General features: G+C 38.2%; 1 long non-coding RNA gene across 1 annotated transcript; it reads left to right on the top strand.

The window, feature by feature from the left end:
• The first annotated feature begins 8,216 nt into the window (after window positions 1-8,216).
• On the top strand, window positions 8,217-25,805 carry LOC116972018. The gene is made up of 3 exons (XR_004411697.1): window positions 8,217-8,433; window positions 13,237-13,340; window positions 24,691-25,805. It is a non-coding gene; the product is annotated as an uncharacterized LOC116972018 (long non-coding RNA).
• The last annotated feature ends 1,091 nt before the right edge of the window (window positions 25,806-26,896 follow it).

Raw genomic sequence — 26,896 nt, forward strand, 5'->3', positions numbered from 1 at the left:
CTGAAATCAGACGCGAGGCCGGGCGGTCCAGAACGTAGGTAGTTTAGTGGAGACCGCGTCGAGAGACAGGGCCCGGTCAGCCTGTGAGACGGACGGATGGGTGTCTCTGTCTTTTGACTCCATTATGACACCAATGGAGCATCTGGGTCACCAATGTGGCGCGGAGATAAGCCCGAAATGAAGGCGAGGAGCCGCATATTTTGGGAGGAATTTTACAAGTTGTTCTTCTCTTGTCCAGTCGGGTCTGCAAGAGAACAATCACACCGAAACCCCTGCCCTTTATCCCTATAGTTAAGGGCCGCCTTTGGACTAGTCCATTCCCGTGCCAAGGGGCCCGACTCTTGTCAGCTGCCACACCCTCCATTTTTTACGGTGCCTGGTGGGGAGTCTGCTGCTCTACGACCTGGGTAGGTGCTGCCTCTACCCCCTCCCCCTCCCTCTCTACCCCTCTCCCTCTATGCTGGCCCCCCCCCCCCGCAATAGGGGACGGGACCCAACGGGTCCCCACATGGTCTAGTAAATCAAAAAATAAGTCACAACCTGTTGTGTGAAATTGTATCATGTGTTTTATGCATCACTAATTATCATTTGAAAATAGATGGAAAAATTTATTTATTCTGATGAAACAGAGCCTGTGAATATATTCTGCGTGATGTTTAATTATTCAGTAATTTAGCTCTCATTTCTGGCAGTTTTCACCCTAAACTATAGATTGTCTTTTCTGTTGATAGATATTGATGGATCTGTTTCATCATCTCCTTTTGCCATTTTTTGCTGATTCCAAAGGACCATCTTTCCAATATATTGATACACAGTTTGTTATAATATTGATATTCAACTAGACAATAGTGAAGCATGGCAAGTACAAAATACATCTTCCACACTCTACACAAATCATTGGTGGTTGCTTATACACTGCTAGCATAGATTGCAAATGAAACTAAACTATTTTCTATCGTACGTGTATCCTGTGGACTGAAAATATTTTGCCATGTATGGTCTCATCTAATTCCTTACTGCATGGACTTTGTTTCTGTCTCATTTGGAGGCTGCATCACTAAGCTCCCTGAGCCCATAAGAGAGAAAAAAATGCTTGTATGTACAAACACACGTTAAGAGACTACAAAAGCCAAATGACGATGTTGTGGACTGTGACATCACTGTGAAAACTTAAAGCCATAAAAATTCCCCAAATACAAACTCCGACTCAAAGGAAACATTTGCCACAGAAGGCAGTGGAAGGCATGTTCCAAAATGGCGGATGTGCGGGAGTGGGCGCCGTCTGTGTATGGCAGCCTGCCCGCAGTCCGTTTCTTCACCTTTTTTTTATTTTAAGTCCTGTCCAAAATGTTAGTGGAGGTCTTTTATGTGGTGGGTGGGGGGGGGGGAAGGGGGAAACTTTAATTCTTAGTCCCCTACCTGGTCGGAGAGGCAGCATCCCTCCGAGCTGCTTCTTCGCCCCGTCCTCGCGGCCTACCATCGAGACTGGAGCGGCGTTTCCTGTCGGGACCGGCCGGGACTACAGCTTCGGCGGCGGCGCAGCGCAAGGACACCATCACGGAACGGAACCACGGAGCGGGCGATGCCTTACCGGGTCGCCGTGCGGTAAGCTCCGGAGCGCTGTGGCCGTCGATCCAAACATCGCGGAGTTGTGGCTGCGGGCGTCCGGCCGCGGGCGGCGCTGGATTTGGAGCGCCGCAGAGCCAGGGATCGAGTTCGCCGGGGTCGGAGCTCCAACCGGCGCGGCCTGAAGTCTACGAGTTCTCCGGTCTCCGGGGAGGAGGCAGCCGCTTCAGACTTTCCAAGCCGCTGAGGAATTGTTTCACCCGACGCCAGTGTTCCATCTTCACGGCAAGAGGGCCCTGAAAACATCGGACTGGCTGCAAGGCCACAAATGGGCCCCGACCTCGGGTGTTTCAGAGGAAGAGGACTTAACTTTCTGCTGCCTTTCCCCACAGTGGAAAATTTTGATTCTGCTGTGGGGGGACGTTTGTGTTGAACTCTATAATGTGTTGTGTCCATTTTCTTTCTTTATTTAATTTTAACCTTTTTCTATGGTTTGTATGTAAATTTATTATTTAATTTATGTAAAGCACTTTGGTGTCAATGCAAGTTGACTTAAAATGTGCTATATAAATAAAGCTATTATTATATTATTATTATTATTATTAAGTCAGTGGATTTTTTTAAGGCAGAGATAGATTAATCCCCCTCCCTCACCCCACTCACCATCAATAACACCACAGTCACATCTGTGGAGTCTTTTAAGTTCCTGGGAACCATCATCTCCAAGGACCTTAAATGTAGGGCCACCATTGACTCCACAGTCAAAAAGGCACAACAGAGGATGTACTTCCTGCGGCAGCTGAGTAAGCACAATCTGCCACATGCATTGATGGTCCAATTCTGTACGGCCATCGTAGAGTCTGTCGTCACCTTCTCTATTATGGTCTGGTTTAGCTCAGCCACCAAGCACGACATTCAGAGGCTGCAGCGAATCGTCCGATCAGTGAGAAGGTTATTGGCTGCAACCTTCCCTCCATTGATGAACTGTACACTGTAAGGGCCAGGAATCGAGCGGGTAAGATCATCTCTGACATCTCTCACCCTGGCCACAAACTATTTGAATCACTTCCCTCTGGAAGGCGACTCCGGACTGTCAAAGCTGCCACAGCCAGACATAAAAACAGTTTTTTTCCACAAGTAGTAGCTCTACTCAATAACCAAAAATTTGTAGCCTCCTTTTGCTCTGGTATTTTATTCACATGTTTAATCGATGTTTTATTATTACTGTTTAATGTTTTATGTGTAATTCCTAACTGTCACTGTATGTCATGTTATCACTTGCGAGCGGAGCACCAAGGCAAGTTCCTTGTATGTGAATATACTTGGCCAATAAACTTATTAATTAATTCATTCTTGATTAGAACAGGTGTCAGAGGTTATGTGGAGAAGGCAGGAGAATGGGTCTAGGAGGAGGAGATAGATCAGCCATTATTGAATGGCGGAGAAGATTTGATGGGCCGAATGGCCAAAATCAACTTTGGCGCCTTATGACCTTATGATAATATTCTGTGCATCTCATATTGAAGCTGGTATCTTCTAAATTATGAGTAACATCACTGAGGCACAGAGTCACAGCTTCTTGTGAGTTATATCAATCAGACATCCTTGTTGATTGGATATATGGTTAAATGAAGCAGTTGCAAAATTGCTACATTATTTCATTATTGATATAACTACCCTTTTTGAAATAACAGAAGCATAATACATGAAAGTGTAATTGTGTTTTCAGTTAGCTCTTTTGTTGTTTAAATATGTCCATTGATTTCTAATGCTGCGAAAGAAAGTCCCTCGTCGGTCCTGTGAAATATATCATATAATCTACTCAAAGAAAAGAGCACATTTAAAAAAATAAGGGCTTGCGTAATTGTTACAGCCGTGAGGTCACATACAATAACACCTCACTCCGATCTGAGAAAAGTCAATGTTTCCTTTCTGTTTTAAAAGGTTCAATTACAGTGCCAGCAAAATTGCACAGATTGCTAATGCCTCCTATTGGTCTTGTCCTATCAGCCATACCTAACGCTCTGTGTAAATCAGATGTTAAATCTCCTCTGACTGTCAACTACCTTCTTTACCAATATGATCCTTACATTTCACCACTATTTTTTTCCTGAGGTGAATTATGCATTGAAAACAACAGGCAAACGCTGAGATTTTATTATGAAAAACATGATGTCCACATGCAAGGAAAGGCTTTTTTTTTGTTACTATGCAGGGCAGTGTGCAGGCTGTAATTCTACACAGAAATTGAGTCAGTGTAGCCATCAACCCTCTATATATCTTGCACAGTCCAGTGTCCAGACATTGGTTGATAGTTAAAATGTAAGGCAGTGGCAAGAAAGGTGAGACACATTGAACTCATTTAAATCATTCCTGCATTCCCATGTCTTGGTTACAGACCCATCTTGCTGATGTATCTTTGCTAACAATGTATGCTGATGTGAAATATACGCCATCATCATACAAAAAGGAGGGAAACATCAGTTGCGTAAAAAGCAGTATCTTTTAAAAGAAACCACAGATTTGTCAAATTTTGGACATTTCATAAATTATTTTCTGCTAAATTTCTGAATTCTGAAAGAACAGAACTTAAAGACTTCCCCGGTTTAGAACATGCTGGCAACCAGTTCCTGGTTAATTAGCGCCTGTCGGGAATATGGTCCGGGCACTTTCATGTGCGATTCACCTGAATGCGGATGACCTTTGCCTGGCTTCATCGCACAGCAAATCACATCGTCATAGGCGCACCAGCCATTTCTACAACTACCTTTTATCCGTCATAAGAAACAAGGGCCAAATCCCGCAGCTGATCAGCAAAAAAAATGTGAATTAAAGGTCCACAGCGTGACAACGATGTTTAATTCGCATCATCTGCCAGAATCATTTTTCATTGCTCAGTATATGTGCAGAAGTATGACCGCATTGTCCCTCAATGAATGCAGCACCTCTATATGATGCACTTCTGTGCAAAATGCTGCGATGTCTGCTAGATTGATCAGCCCACACCTCGTTGTGGCTTGGGGCCACTCAAGGCATGGGCATCCTTCAGGGCACTGGATTGCATGGGGAGTGGCCACACACACTGAAGATTGCTGTTCCCCCTCCCCCTTCCCACCCCGCTAGCTTTCCCTCAACTCCCTGGCTGGCTTTTCTGCAGCCTGTCTTTGACTGCCATGGAGAGGGGTTCTGAAGCTCTGAACGCCTTCTCTGTGGTCAGTGTCACACTGACGCAGCAGCTGCAGGCATGCATACACTCCTCACTGCAATTGCAACATCCTGCTTTACCACATTAATTACTGTGTAAAGCATAATATAGTTAACATATTATACCCAACTTCATCTGCGCTTGCTGCAACATACATTGCACCCACAAAAGGTGGTGAAAGCCAATTTCTTGCTAAAAAGCAGCTTGTTTTATGAATCAAAATAATTTCAAGTGCTTGTGTGAAAAAGAATGTTTATTATCTGCACTGAAAAATATATTTCAAATGTATCTTGCCGAAAAACAATTTATTTCATGCCGAGTATCTTATTTGCGTGCTTCATCTGCATTAAATATGATGAATATAGACTAATTTCTAATTGCAAAACAGTAAAAATATTGTTCAGCCTATAGATAACAGAGCTGTGCTTAATTAACAATGACTTGCTTTAATGGTAATATTTAAGATCTTTGGTTAAAAAAATTATTACATGAGCATACAACAATAATTACTTATGATTTTTGATATGTTGAAGCATACAGTTTACATAATCCCTCTTTAGGAAGAAGAAAACCAAGCATCTTCTTCATTAAATTCTGTGTTGGTTAAACACTGCTGATGAACATAAAACACATTTTTGCTGGATTGGAGAACAGATGCGAACAGTTCTTTAAAAATTAAAGTGGCAATGACTAATTTTGGAATTCACTGAGCATTGATTCACATAGTTGTCATAAATTTACACATTATTTGTTTCAATTATCATTTTAAGATATAAATTTGTATCCATCTGAAGTTCTTTAGTACAAACCACCATTAATTCAGGCGTTTTACAGAATGGAACTCTGGGCATTCCACTTGCTTATTTTGTCCAGGAGAGTTAAAACTGATCAATTGTCGTTATTTATCTAACCGGATACAGATAATCAGCTAAAACCCTTTGACAACAAGAACAATGTGAGATGGTGAAACATCAATGGTGGAATGAGAATTCCAATTGCATTTTGTCAGTGGAATGATCAGCCCTTCTGCAGTGCTGATTGCTAATTAAATCACATTTACAAGTCAACTTATACGTAAAAAAATAACTGCAGACTGCCATACCTTTACAATGTTGACAAAATAAAACGCGCCATTGGAAATATGGGAACCAAAACAGGTGAACGGAATAATTGCTATTGTCAAGATTTTTAAAAAAAAGTAATACTGGAAAAGCTGAACTACCTAAACATGGAGCTACTGCATAAACGGGACAGTTAGATATCAGTATGAGCTTAGCAGCTCTCCATCTGCTTTGTTCAGATATGTATATATTCTCGGTATGTCCCTTTTTTACTTAGATTCATGCTCAGAAGGAAAGACTCGGGTAAAACGTAGAGATAGTTTCATATTTAAAAGGATTTGGTGTAATTTGGAATAAATGCATCGAGTTGGTGAGTTGATATATTATACATATATTTCCCATTAAAGGCTTCAGGTGATTGGGTGTGCAGCATAGAAATAACAGTAAAAGCAGGGGGAAAAAAGCTGGCAATGAACATAGGTCTTCTTCTTTTCCACTTCTCTTTTTTTTTTTTTTTGCTCAATATTGCTTAATTTAAAGAGAAACATCAAAGATGCAGTTGAAAGCTTTGAAGCATGGGATAGAAAATAGACCTGAATGATCCTTTACAAAAGCCCGACTCCAAAATCTGGCCAAGCTCAAGCAGCAAATGACCCCACTATTGCTCCCTTTACAAAAAAGGGTCAGGCTCCATTTTAGATAAATAATGCATGTGACTTGCAAATTGTTTCACAGCAACAGAAAATGTATTCGTAATGAGTCTAGTTTCCTTGCCATTTAATTAAGAATTATTTTTTCTCTCCTGCACAGGCTGTTTTATAAAAGGAAGGATGTATATTCAAAATTAATTACATTTATAATATGTTTATGGCAATAATCATATTTTGTGTGAAAATGGCAATATTTTTTATGGACTCCAAATTTTGAGAAATTTACTCTCACAGTTGCAATAATTACAAGCTGCCTTATTTTGACGTCAGTTTTGTTTTGAAATTTACCAATGCACTATGTTGGCCCAGCATTACATTGGCCTTGATCTCCCTCTCTCTCTCAGCTCGGCAGCCCTAGACCACACAGCAATGGTGTTTTCTACAGCTAACTGTACTTAAACTTTGTGTCTGATCAACTTAAGTGTATTGGATTTGAAAACAGTTAGTCAATTGTTTCTAGTCCCTAGGTGGTGGTTTATGGTAATGTTTGCATCAATACTAACAAAAGCCATACTGCAGTACAAAGTACATCAAGGAAATGAAAGACAAGGCTGCCTGTTGTCAGCACTGTCTACAATAAAAGCAGGATTTAGAGCTGGGGCAGAGATCGTTAGGAAGCAGCAAAATGAATGAACTGCAGAAATCATAGGGCTGATGGTTCATGCTAGTGCTTTAGGTACTGGCTAATGGTCTGGGTTGTACCCTGGCTACGAGCTATATGAACCCAACTCAGTCCCATAAAAAAAGGTCAGCGACGGGGAATGTGGTAGCAAAATAAGGCCTCATCATTAAGAAATAGCAGCAGGGGAAAAAAAGTTGTGATTCATTCAAATCATTAGTTACAATGTTCCTGATTAGCTTGGCTGCTAAAAACAGAGGGTCAGAAACTTTATTGATTAAGTAAGACCTTTTAATGCCTTATCCTAATTAAACTATTTATAATAGCAGTAAATCAAGTATTCTAAACTGAAAAATGCAAATAATCCTATTATCTTTGCCCAAAACATAAAGAACACAGTTACATTACGGATTTGATTTAGGCCTCAATGATCAAAAACATTGCTAAATTGAATCCAATGTGCAGTAAATAATGGATTAGAAACTAATACATTTCAATGAAATGATAATTACATACACCTATTAAAATATATTAATAGACTGATCCATATACTTATCATTTGAAAGCCATTAGAAAAAATTAGAGAGTCAAATCACAATCTTCAATATTCATAAATAATGTCAAAAGGAGCTTTGTCGTACGCCACAGATTTTAGTTAATCTAAGGATCTCGCAGAAGGCAAATGACTCATGAATGAATATTTGCAGTGTTTTTATGGTAATGTCTGAACAAAAATGTATTCTTGACTCGTAATATCTGAAAATTAGCAATAATGAACAGCACGAAACTCAAGGAGAGTGAATCTATTAAAAGGCAAACATGCATACCCTCCAACCACCACCCCCCCTCCCTGACATACAACTGATAACAGAACAAAATACAGATAAATTCACCTGAACCTATGTTAGAATTACTAGTTCAATAATGAAGCAATGTTTAATACTGAACTAAAAGAAATAAATGCTGCAATAAAATGACATTATTCATACAATGAATCTATTAATATATGAGCATCGTTATCCTTTATTTGAAGTCTAACCTCAGGATGCCTGCTGTGTTGCTGGATGCTAGAATGTCGGGAAAAAAAGTGAAAGCACATCTCATCATGGGGTAAATTGTCTGTCGAAAATAAATGTACTTAGTTTCTGATTTGAATGCTGCTTTCTGTGAAAATAGGCTGGATTGTTATCATTGTCTGTGAGGGCTAATCTATCCTGAGCGGAAAAAAAAAAAACATGTGCAGCTGAACAAAAGGCACAGTGCAGAATGCAGGTAGGCCAATATCTGTTCCATTGTATTTCTTGTCCCATTTTAATCTATTTCAGGCTTTTAATGTCATCGAACCAACTATGAGATGTGCTTCATTCATTACCAGGGAAAATGCAATGTATATAATAAAGTATAATTCGCAGATGGAGCTAGAAAGGTACGTTTTTATGAATAAACAAATGCATGTAAAAAAATCTGTTATAAAATTACCTAGTAAAACAAAATGAACAAACCTTAAAAATGTAAATGTGATGTGTAAATACTATTAAAAATATATCCTATGACCATGTAGAATTAACACCGCAATAAGCCGCACTATTTTGTAATACAGTCAATATTTATTATTGCACATTTATTTGGTTGGTAAAGATCACCAATTCATATTCAAATTCTCAAAATGTGAAACATGAATTTTGTGAACAATTTATGAATGGACACAGAGTACAACAATATCTTTGTCATGTATTCACCAATATGCATATGAGTCGATTTTTCAAATAAGGTTTTATATTTTGAGAAAATATTTAATTTACCCATACAGAGGTCTTAATATTTGTAAACATTTTTGGCCATTAAGGAAATTCCATTGAATTGTTTGTTTTAATAAATATGAGATTCTCATACAATAATTGCTTAAATCACAGCTGTTCAATATTTTAATATTTAACATTAGTTCAAAAATTAATTTGATTTTGTTGTTGTGTAAGTTAAACTGATTTAGAAAGTAAAGCTGTGTTAATTGACCAAATGTATTTCCTATTAAAAAGTAATTGTTAAAAGATGGATAATCAGCTTTATTTTTTAATCAATCATGAAATGATTTCCCAACTTCTCCCCAATGCCCTCTTTTCCTATCCAATTATTTTTAAGTATGGCATGAATTGTTGAGATTGTGGAAAACATTCATTTTCAATTTACTGTGAGATTTGCCCCTTCTTTAAATTCCAGTAATAGGAAGCTCCTGTCAAAACTCAGGGAACTGGGTGTGCCATTATAATTCAGAGGGACTTGCAGATATTTGAACAGACACAGGAGTTGCTCTTGGTTTGTCTGCAGCAAGACACATTGGAGAATCCAAAGACATCTTTTTAACTGCATGTTTGATTACTATCCCTACTATCTCATTAGCAGGACAAATCAGAACTCTAAACTGGTCCAATAAAAGTAATGTAAATTTACATTGCTATACATATAAAAAATCCTTGAAGAGAGATGTGAAGTAAATAACTGGATACAGATAATATGAAACAAAATATCTACACAGGCTATGATATAAATGAACAAACATAAAACAAAATGAAGAAATAAAATCATCATTTGTACATTTACTGGTTGAAGCTGAGAGCTAATTGTATTGATATTGATGTTTAACAAAATCAGGGACATTGTGAGTTTCTAAAATCTTATTTGATCCATGGTATGAGAATATGTAAAACTTTTCAAGTGAAAAACCACCAATTGCATTGACTTTACCATCTTATCTGGCATTATAATAAATGCCCCCAAATGAGAGCTGTAGTCAATACACACAATTGATGATTTATTTAACTGGTCACACAGGTTTCAAAAGCGAAAGGTTTCTGTACAAATCACTTAAATACTAATGATGTCCAAGCAGTTTTTAAGCTTGCGCAAATTACATTAAACTACCTAATTTGACTAAAGAGATTACAGTATATACTTCAAAGGATGAATAACCTGCAGTTTATTTAGATCACCAACTGCATCCTAGCTATGGATACATAATACACGATTAAGTCACTTTTAATGCAATTATATGTGGACTCTCACACAATCACAAGATTTTTAATAGTTATTGTGGAGTTTACAGTGGAGATTTTAATATTTTTTTGCTTTATGAAAATAATTGCACTAAAATGTATTATTCTATTTGTCTGCTAAATCACAATGAAATACAATACATTACACATAATGACTAAGGAAATCTACATTGCATTATTGATCGTAATGTCATATAAATGATTAAATCTCTTCAAGTTGAGAGAACACTTTTTTGTGAAAAGAAAAGAAAAAGAAAATTCAAGGACATTTGAACATTGACTGCCATGATGCCGTGCTTTGTTAGTTATTTTTGTTTGATATGCATCTTGTGACCTGTATATAAAATTCATAGTTTCAGAAGTGACATGTGCGAGACCTGGACAACCAGGGAATAGGCATATTTCCTGACCTTGTAACCATGGCAACCTTTCCACTGATTGGTAGCAGGCATACTCTGCATCCTTTTGACACTGGAGGCAACAATGTGAGGTTACAGATTTTGATTGAAAATGAGCAGTTTTCTAACATGTTACGTGTATTCTGAAAGATCGGAAAGCGCCCAACAAATTGTCCATACAAAATTATCCATGCAATTAGAAACATTTGTGATGAATGTCGAGTGCTTTTGCTCATGCCTGGTAGCAATGAGCCTTACATTTTCAACAATTTCTAAACTTCTAAATATTCACTCTGTTTCCATACTCCAGAAGGGTGGCATATTTCATTGTGGCAGCAGCTCTGTCATGTTCTTCTCCTTGAGAATCATATATCATTTGGGCTATTTTATTTAAATTCTCTGGGAGAGATTTTGCAACAAGACAAATCTGTAAGACCAAATCTACACAGAAGGGCTGAAATTGTAATTGACCCTGAATGCCAAATCTAAAGCTAAAATAAGATATACATTTCTTTGAATATTCATCTCTTAAAAATGGCACCAAAGGTAAAACACTATCACACACAACGTTAAATACATGTAGAATAGAACCACTTTTGATAATGTTCAGAGAAGATTAATTTTTTTACACCACCAGCTAAAACGTAAAACACATCAGTTCAGATGGAAAATAACATTTAAATTCATGTCAATCAAAAAGCTGAGCAGAATGAAATTCCAACTCTCTATATGGCCACATTTAAATTATACTTTTTATTCCCAGTAATCAGTTAGGTATTACTGTTCAATTGACTATTCACCAGATTTATTCCCAGAGATAGTCAATCCAATAACTTGGGAGTGGAAAAGTCACGATTCAATTACTGTGATCGGTCACAACTAAGATAAACCCGGATATTTTCTGTGTATGACTGCTAACTCCACTGCGCTCAAGATCAATAATTTATTTGTGTGAAAAGCTAAAAGAAAACAAAATTCTTAGAAAATAACATATAGAATTTAGGGCTGCAGATGACAGAATCACCATTACAATATTTCAATTTTTTTTAAACTAGGGCAAATTTATTTATTTCAATTTTTAAACTAAAATGGCAATTGATGTGGGTGTGTGTAAGATTGGAAATTCCATTTTACATCCACATTGAGCTTTTAGCTAAATTGAGGAAGGGATTCTTATGATTTGATGCAGAGTAGACCTCCAGCTATCTTATTTTAGCACTTTTTTTTAACCTATAAATGACTAACACAGACAAAAACTGTTATACTGTCCATCCTGACCCAAGATCTGTTTTTTCAGATGGTCCTGCTACAAGGACTCCAGATTGCATTTATCATTCCAGTTCATTCACAGAAACATGGCTTTGATTCATTATTTAATTAGATACAAACTAATCAATTTAGTGCTAAAACCTACATTCAGCTAAGGAACCAGAATGCATCATATTGAAATAATATGTCTTGATCAATCACAAAAGCACATATTGGCTATCAACATGTTACGGTGTTCCAATGATTACTTGAAGGCAGAATTTTCACTAATAAGCTTTTTATCAGTTGAATAATCCAATACTATCTTGTTCATATGAAAGCACACCACAGCTCAGTTGGTTCCGCTGTATATGTATAGGAACCTTCTCCAATTTTCTGTAATTTCCTCACCTTCTCTCCTCAAAGCAGTTTGGAAAATAATGCTTGAATGAACTAATCAGAAAGTGATCAGTTGCTTGACAGATCAGTAGATACTATCGATAGATTCATCAGAGCTGTTTTAAACACATTACAGAGCTGACCAATTGAAACACCAAACAGACCACAAGTTGTAATCCATTGGCCTTTGAAAAGCAAAGAATCTCCTACTAGTTTAGGAAAAAAAATCTGAAACAACCATCCATTATCGCCAGTGTGTCTTAGCAAAGCGATATTTTCCTGCAAAGCTATTTTTCTGAAATTGCTCTGTTATACTATAGTTACAATGTTTGCACATTAGAACTCTCTAGCTTTTGGAATCAAAGAAAAAATGTCCCTGCTTTTATTCTAGAAAATATTTGGCACATTAATTTAAAAACAATTCACAAACTAATTTTAAAATTCAGAAAAAATATAATGCCATCATTGACAAATAAAATGTACAGCACAATACTTTTAGATGCTGCAGTAACTGACTACTCAGCAAAAAAACACTCTTCCGGGGAAACTTTTTTTTTCTATTACTTCTGTATTCAGAAACTCTTTATTGTCATGTAAACACAAAAATACATGTACTGAATATCACTTAAGTGTACAATAGGCACTGAAATCCAGATTTTTATTTTTCTTGTTAAAAGATTTGAATAATTCAGAAGTCTCTGTGGGACCAATGAATAAAATTGTCTTTCCTTTATGAAATTAAAGCTTATTTCTACTCATGGCACTCTGTTCTTTTTAAAGCATTCCTTGAATACAATATTGCATTTTTATCACCCACAAATAAAAATCATGGTGAATTTCATTTCAGCACTTAACCACTCAAACAAATTTGCAAGCTAGGGCCATGGAAATAATGAATCTGACCATAATTTAATTTTAACTAGCATAAGGTGTAAATTTGAGCTGTATTTCTGACAAGATTGTGGTGCTCCTTTGTGCAGATTGCCTGGCTTAAGAGCTAGAAAATGCAGAATTGTTGGGATGAAGGACCTGGATGAAAGCACCACGTTTGGGGGCAAACTGCAGTCTCATCTGAACATCAAAGGTTATTTTACCTCATGTCTAATTTGATCATTATGTGGCATTTCGGACTTTCAACCATACTAGTTTCTGTCTTCACTTTATTCCTATGTCAAACATTATATCCAATCCATATTTAATGTATAATTATCTGGGCGTCCATTCTGGTCACCAGTTATTTTTTCACTGTAATTAAGCTACCTTAAGCCAAAATACGTCTGGCGATAGAAGTATATCAACCGAGCATACCTAACGATAAAAAGTAAGCAACTATTTGATTAAAAGTATCCTAATGCTGCCAGTAGTGTTTGTTATTGCATTGCTCCATTCTTTACTATTGAGATGACTGCTCAAACTGTTGTGAGTCTTAGTTTGCACTGATTGATGCATTTACTTGTGTCCTCAGGTAGAATGTCTAGACTTAGAGAGAACATTTCCTATTATTGCTTAATAGTTGAATACAGAAAATGGTATTTTGTCATGAATTTAATTTACTTGGCACTTTTTTCATGGTTTGAAAAAAAATACTGCAATTGTGTCTTAAAGTGGAATGCATTTAAATCTGTGCCAAAAAATAAATTAAATCAAATGCATGTAGTAGATGTGAGATATTGCTGAATGTCATTATTTGAGAAGATCAAAACACAACATTCGTTCATTACTCTTTAAGCTTCAGAATCTTCACTCACGCTCTGCTTGCCATGACCAGAACTTAACAATTAATTTTGTATGTGGAGGTCTCTTCGGGACCCATTTGGAAGACCTCTGGGTGAATTATCACCTCAAGCATGTTATTCTTTCACATTTAAAGGACTGATCCTTAACATCAGCATTACATCTCAAAGAATTACTAAACAAAGGAAAGACCAAACATTAAGACATCCAAAGGGAAAATTCTTAGGTTATTCTTTCACCCTACAGATAACAGGTTTTTTTTCACACAGTATCCTTTGTTTCCTGGTGTGTTTAATTGCTTCGTTATTTTAAAATCACGCAAATGGGGCAGAACCTTTATAGTAAGGCTATTTTTTAAGCTGAAAATAAGCATAATATGTATGAGTTTCTTGGAATAGCAGTCCATGCCTGATATGCAATGGTGACATAGCCACTGGTATATGGGTCCTTGTATATCTTACACTTGCCCAGCTGCTGCTTGCAATCAGCATTAGATCAACTTAAATATCTAAAGAAAGGTTTTCGCTACCTTTCTGCAAAATGTGTGGAAATTCAGACAGGCCATGAGCAATCCTTAATGCAATAACCGGAACCTACCAAAGAGATAGTAGATGCTCAGTTCTTTCTTAACCTCCAGCTGGGTCCATTACAGAATATACAGAATGATGCAAGATTGGACAAGCTCAAACAAGTTGTATGAGGTTTATTCAGGGTCTTACCCCACACTGCCTCTCAAATGTTCTCTTCCCACTGGTGCAGTCTGGGGTTTGGTCAGTCACATGAGCTATTGTTCACAACTAATGTTACATAAATGTTACTGCTTCTCTTTAAAACAAAAACAAGAATTGATTAATCATGTTTATAAATTGCTTCCCATCACGGCTTCTCGCACTCCCTATAATCTTTGTTACTGTAGAATTCGTATTTGTTGGACTATCATCCACCTCTTGTCTTGACAAAATGTTCTCATCTTGACAATTGTCATAAATATCATTGATTGGTTTTACTGGTACATTAATGGGATTCCCTATAGAAGATTCATCATCTAACTTCAGTCATAGTCATACAATGTGGAAAGAAGCCCTTCAACCCAACTTGCCCACGCCAACCAATATGCCCCATTTACGCTAGTCCCACCTGCCCGCAGTTGTGCAGTTTTGGACTCCAAATTTGAGGAAGGACATTCTTGTTTTTAATGGAGTGCAGCATAGTTTCACGAGATTAATTCCCGGGGTGGCAGGACTGTCATATGTTGAGAGAATGGAGTGGCTGGGCCTTTATACACTGGAGTTTAGAAGGATGAGAGGATATCTTATTGAAACATATAAGATTATTCAGGGATTGGACACGCTAGAGGCAGGAAACATGTTCCCAATGAAGGGAGTTCAGAACCAGGGGCCATAGTTTAAGAATAAGGGGTAGGCCATTCAGAATGGAGATGAGGAAAAACGTTTTCACCCTGAGAGTTGTGAATCTGTGGAATTCTCTGCCTCAGAAGGCAGTGGAGGCCAATTCTCTGGATGCGTCTTAAAGATAGCGGAGTCAAGGGATATGGAGAGAAGGCAGGGACGGGGTACTGATTGAGGATGATCAGCCATGATCACAGTGAATGGCGGTGCTGGCTCAAAGGGCCGATTGGCCTACTTCTGCTTCTATTGTCTATAGTCTATTGTCTATAAACCTATCCATGTGCCTGTCCAAATGTTTCCCTAATGTTATGATAGTATATGCCTCAACTACCTCATCTGGCAGTTCATTCCATACACCCACCAACCTTTGTGTAAAAAAGTTACCCCTCCGGTTCCTATTAAATATTTCCCCCCTCACCTTAAACCTTTGCCTCCTGGTTCTCAATACCCCCACTATGGGTAAAAAACTTTATGCATTTACCTGATCTAGTGCTCTCATGATTTTATACGCTTCTATAAGATCACCCCTCATCCACTGTGCTCCAAAGAATAAAGTCCTAGACTGCTCAGCCTCTCCCTATAGCTCAGGTCCTCGAGTCCTTCCTCGTCAATCTTCTCTGCACCCTTTGCAGCTTAACAACATCTTTCCTGTAACATGGTGACCAAAACTGAACACAATACTTTAAATGTGCCCTCACCAATGTCTTATACAACTGTAACATAGTTACAGTTCTATACTCATTACTCTTACTGATGAAAAATAATGTGCCGAAGACCTTTTTGACCATTCTATTGAATGATGCCACTTTCAAGGAAGTATGTACCTACACTCCTAGATCCCTCTGCTCTACCACACTCCCGGGAGCCCAGTCCAGGCAACATTCTTGTGAATCTACTCTGCATCCTTTTTAGCTTGAGTAAATGCATGTAAAAATCTTAACAATAATCTCTGAATTTTAGCAGGTCTACAGAATGTGGTGACTCTTGTGTGCTGGCCCAAGTGAATCAACTTACATTTATTCATGCATAGTATGATTTGCTCAACTATCATGCAAAACAAAGTTTTTAACTGTATATAAGGGCACCTGACAATAATAAACTAAGGACAATACCAACACTAATGACATGGGGTGAGAGATTGCAACCTTCACGTGGTCTGCCCTGTTTCAACGAATGCAACCAATCTGGCATGCACAATCAAATAAGAACAAATAGAACAAGTTGTCCTACAACTTTAGGCCATGCACGCCATACGCAAGAAGAAGACCAACTACATGTCTTCTTCACTGTTCTCCTGGGTGCCATGCATTAGGTACAATTGATCTACATGGACGTCTCTCAATAGTCATTCGAAGACCTATACACCTCCATCATTGCTTCAATAACCTGGGAGCTCTCATTGAATGAACACTACAGGTAGGCTAAAGCAAGCTGTTGCATGCCTCCATTCTGTTCTGATGAACTACATAAGTATCCCAACAAGGTGGCATGATCTTCCGCAGCTTTCCCAAAGCTCAGGTCAGGTATTGAGTCTATGTCAGGTTTTAATCTGGCATATACGTCACAATCTCCATTCAAATAAATGGGAGCAAAGTACTCCTGGGAGAAAGGTATGCAGTTGTGTTTTTATCATGGGCTTGAATTAATTGAAAGATACAGCATGGAAGCAAGCCCTTCGGCTGACTAAATCCATGACTATCATCCACCTTGACTATCATCACACTATGTAGTTAACCCAATTACTCACTACTCCCTATACACTAGGAGCAATTTACAGAGGCCAATTAACGTACAAAACCCACATGTATTTGGGATGTGGGAGGAAACTGGAGCCCCAGAGGAAACCCGCATGGTCACAGGGAGAAAATGCAAACTCCATGCAGAGTGCACCCAAGGTCAGGATCGAGCCTGGGTCTCTGACGCTGTGATGCAGCAGCTTTATTGAAGTTAACTTTAATTGAGTGGTGACTTTACAGCTTTTTAAATATGAAGAAATAATGTGGTGTTTTAATTTTCCAGACAGGTATTTATATTTTTACTGATTCCCAAATGTTACCACGTGCGAGTATCAAAACTTTGAGAACTGATGAGCCTGAGGGCAGAGCATCAAAGGCAGTCTGTGGGTGCAGTCAGCTGCCTCACACAGTGCCACCCTCTAACAGAGGGCTGAACCCACGTGTTACACTGGAATAAAGAGTGTGGCTAGGGCACCAGACAGTGAATTTCTCAAGGTGACGTTTGATGGACTGTGACCTGTTTCTTCAATGCCCCACTTGCCCTGTCAGCTGCCTTTTCCACTTAACCCTGGGTGACGCAGGGGTGAGAAGTGAAAAGGTGCCTTATTTTATCGCTCTTCATAAATTCAAGCTGACATGGTTTAAACTCTGGACTTTTATAGACCTATTCATCTCAGAAGACCATGCATGGCAAAGATAGATCTTTCTTCCAATATTGTGCAGTCTGTGGTCGTGCATATCGTGATGTCCTTTACTTCTAGTCACTAATATTGTAGATCCTCCAATATTTCTTTAACAATAATCTATGCCGAACTGCTGTAATGGTCTTATCTGTCCCTTCGACACATGGACTGATACTTTTAGAGGTATCACCTGCAATCTTCACATACTGAACATCTATGGTAACATCTTCTTTACTTTTGTCCATGCCAGCTCACGAGAAACATAGAAACATAGAAAATAGGTGCAGGAGTAGACCATTCGGCCCTTCGAGCCAGCACCACCATTCAATATGATCATGGCTGATCATCCCAAATCAGTACCCTATTCCTGCTTTCTCCTCATATCCCTTGATTCCGTTAGCCCTAAGAGCTACATCTAACTCTCTCTTGAATACATCCAGTAAATTGGCCTCCACTGCCTTCAATGGCAGAGAATTCCAAAGATTTACATCTCACTGGGTGAAAATGTTCTTCCTCATCTCAGTCCTTAATGGCCTACCCCTTATTCTTAAACTGTGACCCCCGGTTCTGGACTTCCCCAACATCAGGAACATTTTTCCTGCATCTAGCCTGTCCAATCCCTTAAGAATTTTATATGTTTCTATGAGATTCCCTCTCATCCTTCTAAATTCCAGTGCAAATCCCATTCTTTCATCATATGTCAGCCCCACCACCCCGGGAATTAACCTGGTAATTCACTAAATAAACTCTCCAATGATGCTTTCATGTGCACCTTATCTGCACAGAGTTCTTTACAATTCTTTCAGTATCATCATCCAGTGACCCATTTCATTGAGCCTCGGTTAGCAGACAATCCATAGTAGTGGCAATGTAATGGCTTCCTGTCTTCATACAGATGGGTACCTAAATCAATTCATCCATCCAAAGTGTTCACATGCAAATGTCTCAAAATCTGGGAAGTGATTGGGTCCACTGCCTTTTTCTCATCAAAGTAAGATCATTGTTTATCGTATAAACTTTTCAATATAACTTTAAGTTTGAAATTGGTATTTCTATGCCACTAAATTACCACGTTGGGATTTGGAGGCACACCTCATTTTGCTCTTCTTTCTCATTGTTGTGCAAGCTTCCCTTTTGTAGTTTGATGCTCTCATTATTTTTCTTCCATTATTACTGCCCTTCCCTTCTTGTGCAGCGCTCTGGTTTGTGCTTTCAACAGAAGCTATATGCCCTGGTCTTCTTACAATGAAAGCAACTTGCTGTTTTGAATTTGTGCTGAAGTAGTCCAATGTCAAAGGTAGAAGATCTTCCTGGCAGACACAATTATCGTAACACCCACACTCATGTGACCCAGACTCAACGTCAGAGCTGCTACCATTGCTCCTGTTTATGACATCTTCCTCCTATGGTTATACTTACTTTCAATGTTAACAAAATTGCTTCACATTTTGCAAAGGCTATTTCCACTAATCTTCAAAGCCCGTTCAAACATTAGATGCAGATTATTTAGTAACATTGTGAAAATGCTCACTCGTTAGTCAAGACAAACTTGCCTCATATCATGAGATCCAAGAATGCATAGTACTTGCAATGCTTTTAGAACAACCATGCACTTGGCAGTCAAATCGCATGACCTGGAGACACGAGAAACAGCAAGTAATGGAGGAAATCAGTGGTGCAGGCAGCATCTGCAGCGGGAATGGACAGGAGATGATTCAGGTGAGGGCACTTCAACAGACTCTTCTTCAGCCTCTTCCATGCTCTCTCTAATCTCTGTAAATGCTGGGGTGCAACAGTTTTCCAGACTTCTTATTGAATATTATATATCTATCACTCTCATATTTTTTGTCTATAAACTTATGAGAGGCATAGATAGGGTGGGCAGTCAGAATCTATTTCCCAGGATGGAAAAATCAAATACTAGGGGGCATCCTCTTAAATCTTCTCTTCACTCTTTCCAGCTGAACAACAGGGTGACCAAAACTAACCACAATACTCCAACTGCGGCCACACCAAAGTCTTGTACAAATGTAATATAACATCTCTACTCCTATGCTCAATATGTGTTGGAAAGAACTTCAGATGCTGGTTTCAATCGAAGGTAGACACAAAATGCTGGAGTAACACAGCAGGTCAGGCAGCATCTCTGGAAAGATGCTTCCTTCTCTCCTATATTCCAATACGAAAGCTTTCTTGACCACCCTATCAATCCGAGACACCACTTTGAAGGAACTATGTACCTGCGGTCCGAGATCCTTCTGCTTTACAACATTCCCTGCCATTCACTGTGTAGATCTTACCATGGTATGACTTTCCAAAATACAACACCTAACACTTATCTGCATTAAATTCCATTAACCGTTCCTTCGCCTACTTACCCATCTGATCAAGATCTTGATAACCATCTTCACTATCTACAATACCACCCACTTTAGTGTTATCTGCAAGTTTATTAATCATGCTTTGTACATTCTCATCCAAATCATTGATATAAACAACAAACGCCAATGGCCCCAGCACTGATCCCTGAGGCACATCTATAGTCATAGGTAGAAAAGTGCTGGAGAAACTCAGCGGGTGAGACAGCATCTATGGAGCGAAGGAAATAGGCAACGTTTCGGGTCGAAACCCTTCTTCAGACATAGGCCTCCATAGTCATATGCCTACAGTCTGAAAAAACACCTTAAACCATCACCCTTTGCTTCCTTCCATTTAGCCAATTCTCTATCCCGTCAGCTAGCTCTCCCCGGATCCCATGCGATGTAACCATTCAGAGCAGCCTACAATGCGGAATCTTATCAAACGCCTCGCTGAAGTCCATATTGACAACATCTACGGCTTTTACCGCATTAACCTGAAGCATATCACAATGGCCATACTTGACTTTTGACAACCATCTTGCACCATCTACCACTTCAACTGTTGTTAGGCGTGTCTACATTTTTCATCAGATTTGGGTAGGTATTTTTTTTTTATAATGCTTAGATTTCCCAGACTCACCCTCACATAGTTCTGTATCCACATGAATTTAACATATTTAGTGGATGTGAAACTTCATCATCCCATTCCCATTGTCAGTGTAATATATGCATCTGCTGTATTTGTAAGCTCCAACTGAGATAATTTCAGAATTTGCAAACAGATACATGTAGCATGCAAAAAGCTCAAAAATGTGACATCATGGTGACATCAAGGTACTGCAGATGTTGGAACCAGGAACAAAGCACAAATTGCTGGAATAACTCAATGGGTAAGGCAGCATCTGTGGAGGGAGGGGACAGGCGAAGTTTCAGATCAGTACCCTTCACCAAACTGATTGTAGAAGGGGGAGGAAGGGAGCAAAAGAGAGGTCAGGGCATGGCATAGCCTGGAAAATGGTAGGTGGATACAGAGGTGGGGGATGGATCAGCAAATGGGTGAAGTGATAAAGCCAGAGACGAAAAGGAGACAAAAATGTGTCTGATAAGGAAAGAGAAGGACATCATTGACTGAAATTACATCATTGAATATTTCCATGGCTTTTTACACACATTGCTAGAGTCCAGAGAGCATTTAGTTTAGATATTTTTAGTTTAGAGATAGAGCACGGAAATAGGCCCTTCGACCCACCAGGTCCGTGCCGCGCAGCGATCCCCATACACTAACACTATCCTACACATGCTAGGGACAATTTACAAATTTATCAGGCCAATTAACTTACAAACCTGTACATCTTTGTAGTGTGGGAGGAAACTAGAGCACCCAGAGAAAACCCATGCAGGTCATGGGGAGAATGTGCCAACTCCGTACGTACTGCACCTGTAGTCAGGATCAAACCCAGATCTCTGGCACTGTAAGGCAGCACTCTATCACTGAGCCACCATGCCGCCCTGGGTGATTTGGCGACATAACACAACCCTTAGGTTCCCACAGCGTCAATTATTGCTCACAAGCAATATTGCATATTCTATAGTCAAGACCATTTCCCCTCTTGTGCTCCCAGATAAGGCAATCTTTCCCCTTCCAGCTCCAATCAACAACTTTCTCTACGCACCTTTGTCTCTGCTGGTCACATCAGGATGTATCTGAACACTATGAAATGTGTCACCACATATGGACATGTCTAAAAACAATCATTGTAACTTTCTAAAAATATGTAAGGCCCCAAATAAAATATATCTCAATCAAGATTATAACTATATACAATGCAAATATTAATTTAGCTCGCTTTCTGACTGCAAAATGGTTACATAAAAAACAAATGGCTGAAAATAATGACTTCATTCTACACATTGGAGCTAAAAGGAAATGCTTAAATCCTTTACATAGGTTTTACTAAATTTTATTTCAAACACTATGAATGCCTGAACAACTGTGCTGCATTTTATTAATATCATAATTCAAACGGAAATTCATTTAACCCCCTTGGTGCTCCCGTCACTATTGAAAGTTGCAAATTCTAGATGGCAGTGCCTAGACAGCAAGATCAAATTTTAATAACAAATTCTCTCCTCCAGACACCTCTATTTTGAATGCAAGCATAAATTGGAATGGCTGACCACTATTAGTTTTGGAAGCAATCTGACTTCTGTGCACCTTCATCTCTTCATCTCTGCATCTCTGCTGTATTCTTCAACAATGTTATTGATAGCAAGGAAGGTCATATGATAAACGAGCAACAAAAATATCAGAACATATTAGGCCGAGGCTTTGTTATCAGTGAATGAGAAGATAACAGAATTTCCTTCTGTATAATGTCGGACTATGTTTTAATAGTGGTGCAGGCCAGAAAATGAAGGGAGATTGTTGGGTTTTGATTGTTTCGCTTTTCTTGTGACATGCCAGAAGTTATATTACATATTAACAAAAATATGAGTAAAATGTCACTGGTATTCATTTTGACCCCTACTCACAAGGTGTGGTATTGACAAAACATCTTACCTAAATTTGCAGCAGAAAGATTTTGTGCAAAATATCATAACAGAAATATTATTAATGATACTCTATTCAAGCCAGTGAGATCTGCATTAATCAACCACAGAGAGAGAGTGCAGGCATATTCTGATGAATTCAAGAGTAAAAAATAATCTGCTGACGTTTTTTTCAACAACGTGACATAAAAAGGGAGATAATGTTATAGATGAAAACGTTCTTTAGGGTGGATCTAAACAGCAATCAAATTTTTAAAAATAGACTGTTTGAAATTGGTACCATGAAGAGATAACAAAAATTAAAGATGTTTTGTTATTACTCTATACACACCTCCACAGATTTCTATTGTAGGTTGAACTGGAAGCATTTCATACATTCAAGGTTCCAGCTTAGAATGCTGACACAGTATTATATTTTTCACTAACACTTCAGTTTTGATGTTGAATGTCCATTACGCTGTGTCTGAAAGTAGAGAGAAGGAGGGAGAGGGATGAAGCAGTAAAGAACTGTGGCAGGAAGGGAGAAGTAGGCTACGTTCAAAAGCCGCAGATAAAAGCTCATATAAGGCATCTTGGTTTCATGGACAAGTTGGGCTGAGAGGCCTGTTTCTGTGCTCTATTACTCTATGACTCCAACTGATGTATGGAGAAGCCTGAAGTCAGTCAGGTGACTTTTTATATTCATTAAAACAGCTCTCAAAATGATCAAATCCTGTCGAACAACAGCAGTGTCAAGAGGAAACAATTAGCGACAGAGGTATATGTAGTCGATGCTCCCTTTATACGTTAAGGGCTCTTCCTGCAGTTGGGTGGGTGGTTAAACATATCTAAATGAGGGTAGACCCAAAATGCTGGAGTAACTCAGCGGGGCAGGCAGCATCTCTGGAGAGAAGGAATGGGTGACTTTTTGGGTCGAGACACTTGAGGGTGTTAGCTGGAATATTGAGCTCCAAGGTGGAAAAAGTGTGAAATCAGCATTACGTGGTGATCGGCTGTTCTGCTTTGTTCCAGTGTGTGTCTGGTGAACACACCCTAATGCCCTCACAAACGCAATAATCACTATCTCAATAAGCTCATATTGGCACTTAAGGAACTCCCAAAGAAGCTCAATAACAGGTACCACCTAATCAAAATTTATGCTGATCATCATTTAAATTCTGAATCTGACATGTGTCTCACCGAAATTGAATAGATCTCAAATTTCATTTGCTCAGGTCATAGATTATTTTGTCCAATTACTCTATTGTTTCTGTGCCCAATGTCACCGATGAGTTATTCTTGACTTTAAAGTTGCCATAAATAGATGACAAATTAAAATTGGTTTAATTTGATCACTCTAATTTTAAGGAAAAATAATTGCTGCAGAATGCAATGCATTGTTCTTATCAGATATGTTAGCTCTAATTAAACTTACCAAATTCTAAATAGTCTAAGCTAAAATCAAATGGAATCTAATTAATAACTGTATTGCAATGCTATTACCTGTCACAGAGTGTAAACACAATACCTGATATTACCTTGAATGGCTGGAAAGTCAAATACTGAAAAAAGATAGAAATATTGCAAATTATTTTGGCCCCACTGTCAACTTTGGAGGTTTACGAAATAGCTTATGCTGTCAACTTGATTTGGTAGTAGAATGAAAAATGTCAAAAGTGCAGATGACAAATCCGTCTTGTGAAGAAAAGTGACTCCAAGACAAGAGATGTCATTTGTCACAATTGCCATTTGGCTGCTGGTTCCTGGATTTTGTTTTTTTTAATGTAAGACAAATGTTGCCTTGATGAATTGTAAACTAACGGTCTAATTTTGACTAACGGAAAGGATATTTTGCTCAATAATTGAATCTGCATTTTAACCAAATATAAATGTTTTATCAGTCTGAAGGAAATCATTTGAATATAAAGTTTTAACCTCTATCAGTCATTAATTCTGCCTTTTCTGTATTCAACCTTTTCTCAGGAGTAAAGTGCTAAAATGTTTTAAAAGTGCCAGAAGCTGGATTGGGATCATCCCCTGTGCGATTTCGCCAACAGCACAACAATTGACACAGTCAAACACAGCTGTGCATGCCTCCCTCAGTCACTGCATAACGTGGGTGGTAATTAAGCCACAGCTTCAAGGTTGCATAGGCACAAGACAATTCACCCTAATGAAGTATCGATTGGTTGTGGCCGAGGTAAAAGAAGTTGACATTCATTTAGAGGAAGTCTGGGCAAACACAACATTGTCCAGCTGCACAACAAAGGCAGTATCACCAAATTTTAACCTTGGGAAAACAATTTTGAATCTTATTTATGATGATATTTGCATTTAAAAAAAAAATTATAACTAATTATGTCATTACTGTTCTGACATCAGAATCTTAAATCAGTGGAATTAATGTTTATTGGCAGATGCTACAAAAGCAAATGAAGTTTCAGCATGTCAATTACCGTAATAATCTCCTGATCGCATGCTACTGAATTGTTGGTAGGACTGAGTGCAGCAAATTAAGTGGCATCTTGGAATAATTTTATGGTTGTTGACATTGAGCTGTTAATCTTAATGTATCGTATAAAACTGCTGGGGTAATGCAGGAGACAAAATTATGATTTTAAGTGGAAAGGTTAGAATATGGAACCTAAGCAGCTGTCATTATGCTGTAAAGATATCACTGTAAATGTTCTTTTATATGCTAGAAATTCTATATCCCTCAGAGAAACAAACTTACCAGACCATTAGTTCTCATCATACTTATTTTACTGATCATATTGGTTCTGGGGCATTCCAAGTGGAATTTCTAATATAAACACAAAAATGGTCTATGAATCATCAGTCACAATGTGATATTGTTAATACTGAAATCCCTTTACAATAGTTCTTTTTTTGCAGTGGATGATTATTTTCCTGCAAAGAAAACTATTAAATCAAGGATGCATTTGAAAGTTTTGTACAGGCACATCATTTTTCATTGCCAATGTCACCCCCTTAGAATAATAGTTCTGAAGTATATAGTAGTTCTGGTAATGCAGCAAACTAGGAAACAGTTTGCCTCTCCAATTCATTCTTTCAATAAAATGTTCTTGTCAAATCCATTATAATATATGCTTCATTATTATAGAGTGAAAATGTTGTGATAGTGTTTTGACTACTTTGATCAGTAATTCTAGGAAAGATCATTTCTTAATCATTGTCACTGCCTCGAATACATCCACAGAAATTAATATTAGCCCAAATTTTGCTGCGGTAATGATAACAAACTACCAGCTTCTGCCTTCAATATTCTGCAAAATTGGCTGAACAGTTGAGATTTCCACACATACTTAATTTAACATGAAAATCACTGTGAACGGCATCAGTGGTTCAGGCCATCTTTCAAAAGCGTCCCCTTTTGTCGCAATCACCACTGCAATCAAAGGAAATCACTTGGACCAACGTGAATATCCAATGTTTATGGACAAGCCCTGATGTAAGATATCCTGAAATTCTCATGCATTGTTAAATGAAGTCCGTAAATTTTTAATAGTGTACTAATCCGCAATTATTACTGAACAAGCTACCTGCTTCTAAAAGACTAATTTAATGTATGTGTACTTTTAAATTCTCATGTGAATATTTCGAAATATAAATGGGCAGAAATTTATCTCAGATCATTTGTCCTAAATGCTCCATCTCGTAACAACAGTGCATTGTGTTGAATCTTGAACTTCAAAAAGCCGAGAACAAAATCCCAACATTAAGAGTAAGCAATAGAATGTTTAACATGACTTAACGAGGAATGAATTCATGGGCAAAATTATTTTACTTATTTTTAATCTTTGAATGGGCATTTATTTGTAACATTTGTTTCCACTTTAATCATATATTTATGTTCCAGTTTTAAGTCAGCATTCTGCATTATGTTTAAATAATTAATTAACAGCAGTGTGCCTGGAAATTCATCCAGTTTTATTTCCCAGCATGGTGGGTGTAATGTTATTGCGTCTTTGGTTCTCCTGTGATAAACATTCATATTGACCAAAAACATATTTAAAAGTGCCTCCAGTTGGTGTATACCCACAAATAATTTGTGAAGATAGTACTAACAAAGTTCCCATCAGGACCATGTTCAACAATGCTCTTCTGCAACAAGACAAGGGCATCAGCTGTTGAAGACAACCTCCTTGTGGCAAACAAACAACAGGGG

Source organism: Amblyraja radiata, chromosome 4 (assembly GCF_010909765.2).
Source record: "Amblyraja radiata isolate CabotCenter1 chromosome 4, sAmbRad1.1.pri, whole genome shotgun sequence".
Lineage (NCBI taxonomy): Eukaryota > Metazoa > Chordata > Chondrichthyes > Rajiformes > Rajidae > Amblyraja > Amblyraja radiata.